Source organism: Haemaphysalis longicornis, unplaced genomic scaffold, assembly GCF_048455015.1.
Source record: "Haemaphysalis longicornis isolate Haplotype H1 unplaced genomic scaffold, Haemaphysalis longicornis Haplotype H1 scaffold_194, whole genome shotgun sequence".
In the NCBI taxonomy this organism is placed as follows: Eukaryota; Metazoa; Arthropoda; class Arachnida; order Ixodida; family Ixodidae; genus Haemaphysalis; species Haemaphysalis longicornis.
In genome coordinates, this window is record NW_027526289.1 from 140,871 (window position 1) to 156,131 (window position 15,261).

Here is a 15,261-nt window from a genome sequence, read left to right on the forward strand (position 1 = left end):
CACCTCCCCTTCAGTCGCTATGCAGACGCCTCTCCATACCCCCACAAATCTGCCCACGCTCCCAGTGTGACCGACGCCAACGGGAAAGTGTTAACCGCAGTCACGACCATTACCAAATCTATAGAAACAGCCGAAGAAGTTGCTATCGCCCTAGCCGCCACCACTTGCGAAAACTACACAGTTATACTGACAGACTCCCAAGCTGCATGCCGCAATTTCTTGATCGGACGAATATCCCTACCAGCATTGGCTATACTAAAACACATTAAGCGACTTCCTGAACTACAGATTGTCTGGTCACCTGGCCACGAAACCCTCAAAGGAAATGAGTCCGCACACGCCGCCGCCCGCGCGCATACACACCGGGCCGTTTCCCGAGAGGGTGACAAACTTCAAGATGGCGACATCCTCAACCCCACGCCCCTGAGAAAAACTCCCACCTCCCCTCGCGGGAACCCCTGTGTAGATGCGACGCATAGGCGGAGCGGCGAAGGGACCGCGTTTTATAGCGCGCATAACGTTGAGGGGACTGCGTAAGCCGGTCCCAGTCGATGACGACGTTGCCGTACTGGTAAAGCGGCGTGGACTCTAGGTGTTTGAGCCAAGCGTGGATGTTGCTTCCCCGGAGAACGGCACACCGGTTATATGCGCAGCGCGCCCGAAGGAGAGGAAACCGCGGAAGAGAGAGTACTGCACATGCGCCGGCGCCAGCGCGTCTGCCGCGGCTATGATGCAACGTGCCGCGGATATGACGCAACACAATCCAACACAATCCACTTTAATCCAAATCCAATCCAAATCCAATCCAATCCAATCCAATCCAATCCAATTCAAGCCAAGCCAAGCCAAGCCAAGCCAAGCCAATCTAATCGAATCCAATCCCATGCCCCCCGTGAGAGAGTGTTCGCTATTGGAGAGGAGAGGGGGTGAGCGGCGGAGAGCGGAGCTGGCGCGGCGAGGAGAGTGGGGGAGGGGCGGACAACGCCGACGACGCCGGAGGGACAAGGCGAGTGAATGAGATGCTCTGCATCTAAAATAGGCCGATATACTCGCCCACTACCGGCGCGGGCGCCAACAATACCCGGCACCCCACCCACACCTATCCAGAACCGAAAGTACAATACTCCGGCGACTACAAACAAACTCTTATCCCCACAATACCCTACTCCATGCAATGTACCCCACCCTCTACCCCGCATCTTGCAAATACTGCCCCCATCCTGTCACCCTATACCATCTGGTATGGGGGTGTCAACAAAACCCGTCCCTTACTCCCAACCCCCAACCTACTTACGAGCAGTGGGCGGTACAACTGACCAGCTCCGACCTCTCCTCCCAGCGTAGCATGGTAGACAGGGCCCGGGTGGCGGGTGCACGCCAGGGCATCCCGAACTAGTGGAAACCCCCCACCAGGCGGGTGTCCAGACAGCAGCACCTAAGGCTCGCATTTATAAAGTTTATTCCTCCTCCTCCTTTCAATCGTTCTTTCGATGGCTTTTTGACAAAAAATCTGTTTGCGCCTTTCTTTTGCGCTTGTTCAACCTATCCCTGTCCTTTTCATTTATTTTCTCACTAGAGAAATTCACCACTCAGAGGAGGAGAAATTTATAATTCTTCCCTACAGAATTATGGGAGCACGTGAACCAAATGACCAAAATCAAAACGCAATGACCACAAAAAAAGAAAGTGAAAACACTTGTACGAAAATCAAACGGCAATGACCGAATTTAAAACGCGAAATAAGCGAACTAGCAGAAAGAAACCCGTTCATTTCGCGGAACTTTACCTGCACACGATGATTTTGTATACGTTTCGGCAAATCATTCTACGGCGATTATTCGGAGCATTTGCGTTCCTCCAATTTCTGCCCGCTTTTCGCGCAGCCAACCACGCGCGGGTTGCCGTTGGTGCGCCAGAAGGAGAAATCCACGAAGAGAGCGAGAGACCGCTCGCGCGATGTGACCGGTTGCGAGTGACGACGCTGACTGGCTTTTCTTGTTGCGTGATATCGAGATACACTTTCGTGCGCGCGCCCGCGCCAGCCCCGAACAGCGAGCGGCAGAAGCGCCCGAAGAGAAAGTCGATAAAGTTGGCACAGTCAACATTTTTTAACACCTGGCCACTCAGTACGTGCAAAACATTTGAATGACATAACCATAATCACGTTTATCACCATTTTACAGGATATGGATAAGGCTGGCTTTGCCGCAAGGCTTTTGAGCGCACTCCACCACCCACGGCGCTAGTCTCCAAGACAAGGTTCGCTTGTGGCCATTTAGTTGTTGGCGGAAGATATTGATTTGTGACGCGGAGAGGAGAGGTGCATCGGGCTCTTCGAAGGAGAGTGTCCTTATCCTCTCATGAGTATTCAGGAAGGATAACAACGATCCAAATAATCCAATGGGATCGCATTGGAGCATGGGGAGGAGGTATTTTTGTTATAAACAGTTGTTCTAAACAGTTAGTTCTGAACAGAAACAGTTTGTTCTAAACTTTATAGCTGGGGGGGATGTGGGGGGGGGGGGGGTGATTCTCGAAGCAGCTCCCCAAATGGGACAAAAAATTGCACTGTGTATTGTGATGTTTAAAATATCGGTGTACACAAGTAATCTCTCATGAACCACACAGTTCTATCGAAATGAGACCGCTGTTCGGCCTATTCCGTTTCCGTCACATACCGACCAACAACTAATCGTCTGCTGCTTCCGAAGCTCTCCCTCCCCCTCGTACCTTCCTCTGAAAAGCAAGTTACCTGGTTTTCGTCTTCACTTTTGCGCTACACTTACCGCTTTTGTGCAAGAGCGTACTTCAATGCGGTTGCCATGTGGTACACGGCTTCTATAAGCGTACGCGGTTCTAAGCCCTGATAAGCCCCGAAATCAAAGTTTTGGCGCATGTTGATTAATTGGCCATTTTTCAGCCGGGTATTTGTAAAGCTTTTTCTACTTTCGTAAATGACTCATTTTGTTGTCTGGGGCAACAATAAATTTTTCAACGAGCTCTGGCTTTAGGTTAGGATTGCAAGCATTCTCACCGTTCCCCCCCCCCCCCCCCTCCCCACCACACACACATATATCTTGGCTCCCACTGGACTCCTACAGCCACGGCGCCCGTTAGTGGCTTTCACAGTGGGGGCTTTCATTGTTATTGTCATGCCCTTGTGCCACATAACCTGTAAATATTCAGTGGGGCCAGGACATGCTCGAACTATGAAAGCAAAAGTAGTATAGGTGACGGAAATGTTTTGCTGTGCTCGGAGCCCCACACAGTTGTTTCACCGAGTATTCCCAACGTTCTTTTGGCCAGCTGCCACGCAGTCAATCAGTCGCAAGAACTTATTTCGACTGGTCAGCGCCGGCAGACCGGGCTTAGCGGGTCGTCTTGCGGCAAATAGTGAACGTTTATTCTTTTTAGTTTCTCGAATCAGTCTTTTATTCTTGCTTTCTTGCTAGTGAATCTCGTGTACGCCTTGATAATCTTTCTATTTTTCTGGTTTCTTACGCGACCTTGTTTGTGGAAGTTGGTATCAATGTGTTGGTATTAACCGCTGGATGTGTTCTAAAGCAAACGAGTTCATCTTCCCCCACCTTTCCTCACTCTGCAGCTGCTGCTGCCGTAACCTTGCTTGGAACCACTGCGGAGTTATTTCAACAACAACAAATGGCGCGCGCTTACCCGGATTGTGCATTTACCGCCGCGGCGTCGATTCAGACCGACGGCTACGCATCCTGGAGGACATCGGGTTAAACAAATACCGACAGCAAACTTGTGATTTTCAGGTTAAAGCTCCGGTCATAGCGAAAGTTTCGCTTTCGACCGCTAAAAGCCGGGAACAGGTGCGGGGATGGGGACTAGCCGACGCAACGTTTTTGAACTACAGGCAGGGTTCGAGCCTTATCATTTACTCCGAAAGTACCAAGCACAAATTTTCAGTATTCTTACTCCATAGCTCAGTTAAAATTTTCACCAGCCGCACTAAGGCCGTTTGAAATTTTCGTAGGTGGACCCGGCAGAGCGAAAGGCGACAAAACACGCCAGAAGCCCCCCGAAAAAAAAAAAAGTTTCTCTTGGGTGGCTATTCTTGCCGTGCACGCGCTTGTTGATTTCATTCCCGACTAATCAGCTTGTTGCAAGAGACAACCATCAAGGGTAGCTTGAGCAACAGGTAGCCTCTATGTCACACCCCTCCCTAAGCTAGTTGGGGGTCGCAGAGAGTCTGAACCGCACTGCTCCCGCGCTGTGAAAGCAGCAGAAATAAAAATCATTTATATTTAGCTCCCAGCTGCGTTCCTTTCCACGGCACCGATATGGGGAGTCTATCGCCGAGAGCGAAAGCGTGGTTAGACGTAAATGCAAATATTGCATTGCCGCAACAATGCACATTTTATGCTGCCTCTTGCAATTCTGATCGGAGTAATCAAACACCCGCGCATACGCTCCGAACAATAGTCTAGGTGCTCGAAAAACGGACGCAAGCGCAGCTTTTGCGCTCTTGAATCCGATAGGGTAAACTGGTCAAAAACCCACCGACCCCTTTGTTTCACATGTGACATTCCAGTACCCGCCGAAAACCGGCTGTGGGAATACCGTCTTCTACAGGGCTCGCAGGAAAAACGACATATGCAAGTTCGTCTGAGGTGACCGCAGTGCAACCAAGACAGAGTCGAACCCTTAATACATACAAAGTAGGACCTGGAGAGCTGTTGCCTTTTTTGTATCTTTTAATTTGCAGACATAACCAATTAACATTGAAATCTGCAGCGAAATGTTTTAGCAGATCATTGACTACCACCCTCTGCCTCCTACGTAAGCTAAAGTAGGCGAAAAAAAGTGGCAGTGCAACGCCAGCACGTTCGGGAGGAAAAGCAAGCACAAAAAGAACAGGACTCCCGCTGGAGCAGTTTAAGGCAGGGAGAGCGCGAGCACTGTGAAGGCGGGAAATTTGAATTGCATTGGCTGGTAGCTGTGAGCGGATAAAGACGCTACAGCCGATTATGGCGAATCACTGCTCTGCACTTCAGACAGCTTTCACATTGAGTGGAACTGCTTTAATTTTTATTCTTATCCAAAAACCCGATACCGTTCCCTTGTTGGTGCAACCCCGCGTTTTCTGTGCGCACGCAGCGCAATCTGCTGCTTCTTTTGGAGCCCTCGTATTTGTTTAGGCGTTCGCTGAAAGACCTTTGCTGCTCTGCCTCAGTAGCATTGTGGTAGAATTGCGGGTTTTGGTACGAATGCCGTGGGTACAGCCTGAGAAATGAGTGCCTTTTTCCTGAGACCAGTCATGTTTACTATTACAAATCTTGTGAGCTCATTCTACGCTTTATGTTCGTAAATAAAAGTGGCTTTGTTTATTTGAGGTTGGTTTAGAGGTGGGGCGGGGTTTATCAGCACGTTTAATTAAGCTTTTGCACGGCAGCAGAGCTTCGGTGTTTGCACCTATGTGGATACTGAGTATATCTACTCGTAAGAAAATGTCGTCGCGGTCGTGCGTATACCAAAGCCTGTTGCCGTAAACACGGCCCTGAAGTTACCATGCACTGCATTAAACATCTCGTACAAGGGGTGATGCAACGTGTCCAGGCACTGTGTTGCGGGCGCGACGAACTGAGAGAGGAGCGATACGCGATGGCTTTGGCTTGACGTTTCCGTACAAATTTGTGGCGAAAGTGGTTCAAATGCAGCAACACCACAACAGCGGCCGCATGTTCTGCTGACGTCAGAACCTTTCGCACGCGTTCTGTCTTATAAGTTTTTTGTTCCTTAGCTTGGTTGGATTGAAGCAAAACTTTCTGTCGACACGGGCTGTATATTTATCACGTAATTAAAACAATCCCAGCCAGCCGTAAGGATCCTTATACCGTTCAGGTTGTAGCTTCTTGCCATTCGATGAGCCACATCAGGAATGTTTCTTTCACAATTTAGTATTTGGTGTTTATTTTACTTGTCATCCTTTCTTCTTTTAATCGTGTAAGCCTTGAGAATATATCTTTCACTGTAAAAAGAGAACCCAAGTCGGTCTACTGCTTTATTTCGGCTCACTATGGACGCACGTTGCCTGGGAATATAGACCTTTAAGCACGCACAAAAACGCATTCACAAGTACTTGTAGTTGTTCAATTTTCGAGCAACGTTTATTCATTTATTTAGAAAGTATCGGTCTTGCGAATGAGCGCTGGCAATGGAGCGGCAACAGGGCAACAAGCGCACACTCTTTAGGTGTAAGCACCCTCTCCACCGCAGTGCCCTCTTGCAGTTATGGACCACTGAGGACGGTTGTTGCTGATTGGCAGCCGTTGCAGGTAACGATTCCGGTGGAGCTCATGATCGGTTTCTTGTCCAAGCCGCAGGAAAAATAAGCGTTAGGATTGAACACACCTGCGTTGAAATTCGGGATGTTCTGTGGTTTGCGCGGAAGAAGCGAATAACTCCTTGTTTTAGTCTATAGGTTTACTTAAATTAGCAATCTCAAAACACGTTCGCTTTCTGCATGTTACATATCACAAGAAACAACAACAAGAACAACAATAGCAACAGCAACAACAACATCAACAACAACAGCGTTGATGCCATCGGCGCACTGGAGCACATTAGCACCAAAATGCAAGGTGGGGCGTACTTTGTACACAGGGTCATTGAAAAGTGAACTGCCTTAACTACTGCAACTACTATTCATGCTGTCATCAATCTTTTTAATCACTTCATAGCTCCTCAACCCTAGGCACACTTCTCGGACTTCCACTTAAAAGGAAGCAGGTTTCCTTTTTGTCACTCAGCTACGGCTATTCTATTTTCATGTCCCATTCTTCTGGTAGCACAAGAAGGTATCCGTGAAAGATCACCTGCCCCACAGGAAATTTGCAAGCCGTGCCTTTCGCCCCTTTTGGTGTTGACGAGTGTCGCCATTTCATTACCGTGAATCCCATTATATACTGTTTAGCCGTCTCTTCGCGATGTACTACACTTCAAAACGCCAGCCAGCGCATACTAGCGGTGACGCGACGCGAAGAGAAACCCGAAGAAAGGCGCGCCCAGAAGAGGCAGTAGTGCGCGCGCGGTGCCGCCGCAGACAATATCGGCGGCGACTCGAGGCTCGGCTGGACGTCTTCCTGTCCGCAAGGGCATTGTCGTTCTCTGTTTCCTCGCTCTGTGTCCACGGGTATAGAGCGATAATCTTGGGCTACATGTCCCTAAGCCCGTATTAATATCTCCTGCGCGGAGCTTAACAAACCTGGGAAAAAAAACTCTCCTTTCTGATATTCCTCCCGTTTGGTCGCTGTAATGACTACATAGGCATCCGCCTTTCAAGGCTGCCGACATCATTAGCGGTGCTGGACGTTTAAATTTTGGGCGTATAGCTTAATGTTTGGGCAACACGCTCTGCTAAGTAATACTAGGGCGATAAGTGCATAGTTACGGTCCACATCCACTTGACGTCTACAAATCACTGCGCACACGAAGCCCTGCCACTTTTATTGGTACAAGGAGATTTGTTTCCGTTTAGCCCGCCTACGCCGCATTGCACCGGCGAAAGGCTTTACGTCTGTAGTAATGGCAGAGAAAATGATTCTACGTACATTGGGGTCTCTTTACTGTCATTACGCACAGTACCAACCGTAACGTAAAGTCTTTTCGGGAGCATGACGCCACCCACCTTCTACGCGCTTGTATTTGAAAGCGAGCGCTGTTACAGAACCTTCTCCCATTCCCATACAAAGCGGAAAGTCATCCCAAGCGCGCAAGATTAGTTGCTTAGGCAAGAATCCCATGATACTTTAGGTTATTAGAAAGGATATTATTAAGGCTATTAGAAAAAAGTGCTTTTAACAGAAGCTAGCATTCTCTCCTGTCCAACCGCATTTACCGTTGCTCTCCAGTCGCCCATCAAGTGAACAGGTACGAATACCACCATAGATCAGGCATATAGTTCCGAAATAGCTGGTGCTTACTACAGCTCCATTTCCCGGAAGACCATCGTGAGGATCCCCTACATGTAGTTGCACTTGGTGTGATATCTTCCGTAACAGGGACAGGTCCCAAACAAACAGGTCAAGCCGGTTGCTTCGTAGGCGCAGAGGCTGAAGAAGGGGCACGTCTGTTCAGAGAGAAGGTGCGGATAATGCTCCGCCACCGAACATTGCATTATTTACACATGCATCGATATCGATGATGACCACCTTGCAAGGTCGAAGGGATTGTAAGCTAATGGAAAACTTGTGTAGTAAATCCCAAATGACGCTGAGGTCATCAAAGTGAAAGGTATCTTGGTTCAGCCGTAAGCGCAACTAGTCCGAGCTCGTTCATATCTCGCGCTGCATATATAAATAGTTCGGTGTACAAATCGCACGCAACCTCTCTGAGTGTCCGCATGTCGCTGCTCTGTGTGTAAAAGCATTAAAAATATTCGGGTGGCTGCGTTCCTCAGCTCCTATCTCGACCTTTAGGTCCGGTTAACCGATAAGGGTGAGTGGAGTGCCACCTGGCTACAAGTGCGACCGGAATGGCATTGGCCAATATTAAGTTTTATCTCTCTCTCACTCTCTATTTAAACAGTTGTTTATCCTATGTTGGCTATACTACTTGTGCAATTTGTTGCATGCAGAACGAAGTTATAGTACCAATGCCGCCGATCGTGAGGGGAAGGTGTCAGGGCTTTGATAACGAAGGATTTCGGTGAAGATTTGTTTGACGTGATCAAACGTATGCAAGGAGCAGAAATTGTATTGCATTGGGGTAACGTTCTTTGATGAAGTGCCACCTAATACGGCTGTAGCAATCGATGCACCATTCAAGTTTCTGAAAATTGCAGTAGACATGCACATATGGAGCGAGAGCTGTCGCCACATAGCAAGCAGGTAAGTGTTTGTACTTGTAATGTACTTGTAAATCTGGCAGTGTAATTGCGTCCTTTTGCACTCATGCAAAACCTTTGGTATAGGCACTGCTCGAGGAGATGCTTGGACAATACACGGTGCAACCAAAAAACGAGCTGCAGGGCACCGCAAGCATACAAAAATTGAAGCCCTTCAACTCAATGTGAAAGCTCTCGGAAGGGCAGAGCAGTGATTCGCCATAATGGTCTTCAGCGCCGTTATCCGTTCACTGCTGCCACCCAATGCATTTCAAATTCCCCGCCTTAGCAGTGCTCGCGTGCCTCCTAGCCTGAAACTGCGCCAGTGGGAATGATGTTCTTTTGCGCTTGCTTTAATTTCGTATGGTGGAGCTGTTTTGCGTCATTTCGAACCAGTAATTTTTTTCTTGCGCAACTAGAGCCCTTCTGCGTAATTTCGAAGGCGCCATTGTTTTCTTGCGCGGCCGCGTTTTTGTTCACTATCGTAAAAACGAACCCAATGAGCATGTCTGACTAAAGGAACGTGGAGACTGCCGGTTATCTACACAGATTTTGCCTGAAATGTAACTGCAGTTTTCTTTGCGCCAAGTAACGGGGAGATGTATGACAAGCACCAGCGGTTCAGGAGGTTTGAACGGTTGACTACTTAAACCGCGTGGTTTTCGAAGCCTCCGCGTAACTCTCTGACGCCGGCACAGAAAGCTCTATTTGGGTGCGTTATCTCGGTGCGCCACCTTGTTCCGGCAGTAGATTGAGCTAAGGCAGCAAGGCGAGCCCATAAAATCCTCTGCACTTAAATACGTTCCCACAAGGTGCGTGCAGGGTGTCGCGCCAAGATGCATGATCAAAATTCTTGAAAAAGGATGAAAATAAGTAACCGATGACATTTACTAACGAAACGTGGTGTCGGCAGCCAAAAGCAGACGAATAAATGATGGCGCTAGATTGTGAGAAAATGTCTTTCAGGACCACATTAATGAAGTATTGTCAGAGAACACTGGCAGTACCTAGTTGTGCATATTGCAAGAGTTGTTACAGAGCGAAAATTCCGAGCAGCCGCGTGTGAACCAAGCTCAGAATGTCCGTTAACGCCGCAAGTCAGGTTTCGAGTGGAGAGCGACAATGAGCAACATCGTGGTTTAGTCGCCGTATAACTCGTCAAACTCTCACAGTAGCCCCCCCACAGGCGTAGCTCAGGAAGTAGCTTAAGGTCCTGTGATATTCAAAGCTATTGGGCGCACTAAACTGACAACTCTTGCATTTCAAACCTAAGGTCCTATGCTATAAAACGTTTTCACTTTTGACGGCGTAGAGAAATTGTCACCAAGAAATGACATATATCAAGCCTTTTATTTATTTATTTATTTATTTTTTTTTTATTTATTCTGGCAAAAGCACATATGTGGTGTTTGGTGGAACACAGCAACATAAGAACGCCTACACTTTTCAGTTTGTACGATCGCTCCTTAAGCCGTCCGCCGAAAAGTGGGTAAAGTTCTTGGCATCCCTGTCCCTCATGATGGCGGCTGCTGGGTGTGGCTTGAACAAATCAAGAAAACATGGCATCAAAAGCTTCACATAATCAAACGCATAAGCAAGCGGTTAGGAGGGGCTACAACGGAGACACTCAAACTATTGACCCAGGCTGTCCTCGCGAGCAAAGTGACTTATGGGGCAGTATGCTTCGACTTTAGTAAGGCTCAGTTGCAGCAGCTGGAGGTGCTACATCGTGAGGGCCTTCGAGTCATCACTGGCCTTCCCAAACATGGCAAACTCGAGTAGCTCTACAAGCACGCTCAACTCCCTCCTCTTACAGAAATCGTCCGAACCCGTCAGGAAGGCCACGACTTCCGGCGAGCATTCGCTCTCGTCGGCCGTGCGCTACTCGTGCTACTGCCACAATGCGCGGCACCACAACATTCCATCCCTTTGCCGCTTCCACCATGGGACGACTTCATTGTCGTTAACCCAAAGCCACTCCCAGTCACCGGTCCTACGCTTCGCCACTCCAACAAACACAGGCACACAGCTGAAATGACCGAGCGGTTTCCACATAGCGCTGCTTATACCGACGCCACTGGGAACCCCACCACGAATACTGCCGGATTAGCGGCCATTCACTCGACATTTCAAGCCGCCTGTCATCAAGAATATGCAACAGCGCCATCGTCTACCCACCTCCAACTCGAAGCGATATTACTGGCTGCCCGACAACTTCAAATTTTTCACTGGCCTGCCAACCAGCCTCATGCAACTATCTTCACAGCCAGCCAGGAGGCATTCCGCGCATTGCGCCGGTTGCCTTACCAGAATTCTATCTGTGCGTCCATCAAGATGCTTGCCCGAAGGTTAGATTGTACAACAGGACTACAAATTCGGGTAGACTGGGTGCCAGGGCACTGCGTTAACTCCTCAAGGAGGCCGCGCGCGCCCTGGCCAGCGATGTTCTTTCCAGCCGCTCCCACCCAGTTTTGCCTCATCACGACCCCAACTTGAACCCCTTTGAAGCCCGTGCAACCTACCAGCGATGGGCTAGAGCTCGACTCCGCAGCCAACCCTTACCACTGACTACCCGTTACCTACAGGACTGCCACGTGGCCTTCAGGTTGTGATCCATAAGGCTCGTGCTATGGCGGCGCTTACAGAGGACATCCTTTTCAAGTGGCGTTCTTACATACCAAAAAAAGGGCGGCCACCCGTTCTCCCAGGCGCTACCGCAAGCAATTCACCTCCGCCGGCCATGACACCACCCACGTGCGTGACGTGCTCTTTAGGAGCCACACCGACCATTGAACATCTCCTTTGGACGTGTTCAGGACTGCACGCGGAGCGCACGCCTTGCAAACACAGCAGCGTTACGTGTTTGACGGACTGGCTCTACCCACCCGCAGCCACAGCCAAGCAGGTGTTTGCCTCCTTGTGGGACTTCACTCTCGCTATTGGCGTTCATCTGAGAATGTAAAGTTTTCCCGAATCGACACCACCCTCCCCACCCGCCCCCACATAGGCCGTGTCGCCATCCTTGTGTCAATAAAGTTTTATTTATTTATTTATTTATTTATTTGTTTGTTTTTTATGTAATTATTTATTTATTTATAACGTACTGCGGACATAAGTCCAAGCAGGGTGGGCGATACAAGTGAACACATTTAAACAGTAATACACCACTTTATGACAGCGCATTTGTGGTGGCTAGGCCATTCCACTCACTGATTGTGCGTGGAAAAAAAGAAAACTTGAAAAGGTCAGTTTGTGCAAAGTAAGAAGTAAGCGCGTGGGGTTGGCGGTGCCGGGTAACTCTTGTTGTTATGGGCGATACATACAATGAAGGGTCAAGTGGTAATTTGTTACGCACGAGTGGGGAAAGAAAATCAAGCCTGAATTGCTTTCTTCGAATTTTGAGTAAAGGTAGGTCGTTAATTTTCGTTAGTTTGGTGGGTCAGTTAGTTTGGTGAAATTTGTTATGTACAAACCGCACAGCTTTGCTTTGAATTCGTTCAAGGTTATCAATGTTAACTTCTGTATACGGATCCCAAATAATGCATGCGTATTCGAGCTTGGGTCTTATTAATGCTACGAAAGCTAAAAGTTTAACGCTAGGCCGGGCACTTTCTGGCTCCTGTTTTAGATAAAAAATATTCGGGAAGGCAGAAGAGCAAACGTTGTTGATGTGAAGGCTCCAGGACAAGTTATTTGTGAGTGTCACGCCTAAATACTTATAGGTATTCACCTCTTCCAGCGGCAACGAACCTAGTTTGCACACGTGCTTGAGTGTTGTTTTTTTATGACTGAGAGGAAGGTACGCTCACTTGTTAGCATTAAGAATCATGCCCCATTCATCACACCATTTCAGGATGTTTCCAAGGCTATTGTTCAGGTTGGCTTGATCAGTTGCCGATTTAACATTTTTATACAAGATACAATCATCCGCGAAGGGTTGAATCAGAACATCAGGGTTAACTACGTCTACAATGTCATTGATATACAAAAGAAAAAGAATGGGACCTAATACACTTCCCCGTGGTACTCCAGAAGTAACTGGAAGACAGCCCCAGTGCTGCCCGCCCACATCAACAAATTGTTTGCGGTTTGTCAAGTAAGCTGAAATCCAAGAGACATAAATTTCAGGGACACCAGTTTTCCTAAGTTTTAAAATCAGTTTATTGTGAGGTACCTTGTCAAAGGCTTTGAAAAAATCTAAAAAAAAAGACATCAACTTGACCTTTTATATCTATAGTGGAAGCAAGCGAATGAATAATCGTAATCCCTTGCGTAACGGTAGAGTAAACCTTTCTGTACCTGTGCTTAAATTTTGTTAAGATTGAGTGTTCTTCTTAATATTCATTTATGCAGTGGCATATAATACGTTCTATCAGTTTGCAGCAGAATGAAGGTAAGGAAATTGGGCGATAACTTTCTATCGATAGATGGTCTCCCTTTTTAAATATAGGCACCACCCGGGCCATCCTTCAGTCTTCCAGTAATTGGGCTTGTCGCAAGGAAGGACGGAAAACAGCAACTAAAAAGTTTGCGAGAATTTCAGCATAACGAAGAAGGAACACAGTCGGGATATTATCTGGATCACAGGAAGTTTTGCTTTTCAAATTGAGCAGCAAAGAAAAAAACACCAGTGTAGGAAATAAAATCTACGTCAAAGAATTGGATATTGCAAGATTTTAAGTTGACGCGAACATCACCATCCTGAATCCCAAGTAGATATACAGTTTCCGGGAAATCCAAAGGCGGTTATTATAAATTCAGAGTAGAAGAAGTGGCCGGCTTGTCGAGGTCGACCTGCCGCTGCACGTGCCGACTGAACCGCACGTGGCAATAGAGGTAGCTAAAAGAAGTGCCACAATGTTTATGTATATGGAAATAGGGGACGTTTGATGCTGAAACACATTTTTTGTATGCGTTTTTTTGTGTCTGCACGTGCAGTCGGCTGCAGCTGTTGGTCTAGGACGTGAGCCCTTCATTTGGAAATTGCGCAGTAGAAGCTAAACTGAGTTTATCTAAAAAAGGTTCGTTTCTTTTTTGGATTCAATTAAAATCTAATTTAGAATTGAAAATATTGGTCTAAAGAAGGAGTGGTGCCTTTGCGTGCATGCCGTGATTCAAAATGCAGAACAATCAAAGAGACCTTCTAGGTTTTGCTAATTTAGGTTGCTTTTTCTCGCTTCGCGTGGAGTTTTTATTGCCGGATTAAAACGTTCGTTATAATATTCCCAGCCGCACACCACAAAATAACCATCCTTTTCATGCAGCCAATAACGTTTGTGGCATTTCTCTGATGTATACAGGATGCGTTATTCTCTTCATAACAACGACAAGATTTTTATAATTTTTTGAAAGTAATTGCTTTTCAAGATACACTTGAGCAATGTTGGGCACCGCCGAATTCCATGGAAATAGAATGGGAAAGATGAAGCTTCAAATTACCGATAATTACCTGCATACAAAAATCACGAGCTATTGCACTCTGTGAATTTGGATGACCAGCGAAGCTTTTCAGCTCACCACCTTGAAGTGACATCATTACCATCATCCTAGTAAGGTCCACTACAGGACCAAGCCCTTTCTCTTCGACCTTCAACTGCTCCTCTCCTCGTGCACTGCTCGGGTCCACAGTTTACCCCCCAATTTCCGTATTTCATCCCTCTAACGGATAAGTGGCCTTCCCCTTCTTCTACACTGATCTCTTGGCATCCACTATGCTATACTAATTGTCCACGGGTTGTCGGTTCGACTCACTACATGGCCAGCTCAAATCCATTTCTCTTTCTTTGTTTCAACTATGACATCTTCTGCTCTAGTTTGTTCCCATATCGAGGTAGCTCGCTTTCCGTCCCGTAGTGTTACTCCTGACATTCGTTCCATAACCCGTTGAGCCCACCTAAGTTTGTTTTCAAGGTTTTTAGTAAGACACCAAGTTTCAGCTCTACACGTCATAATCGGCAGTATATATGCACTGGTTGTCGATGTTTCTTTTGAGTGACACCGGTAGCTTACTTTTCATTCTTTGAGAGTGCTTGCTCAGTGCTCCCCAGTCCATACCTATTCAGCGCAGGATTCCTGTTTCGTGGTTGGGGTGAGCGCTAATCATCTGTCCGAGCTAGTTTGCATAGAATTGAAGTAAAAGATAGCAGGAAAAATTATTTCTCTTGAGCGTGGACGTAGGTTATCTCGAAAGTAAACACTTACAGCCGAATACTTTTTCAGCTGATCATTCGTGATAAAGTTGGCTTTGCACCAGGCATTTTTGCTCAAGCAGGAGAAAAATGCACAGATCCATAGCTGATGTCTGCGCTTCGCACAAACAATTTCATCCTGTATGTCAAGTAACCCCAATGAAAGGAATGTTTACTGTGCACTTTAGGGAATATACCTAGATCGAGCCTAAGTTCCGAACT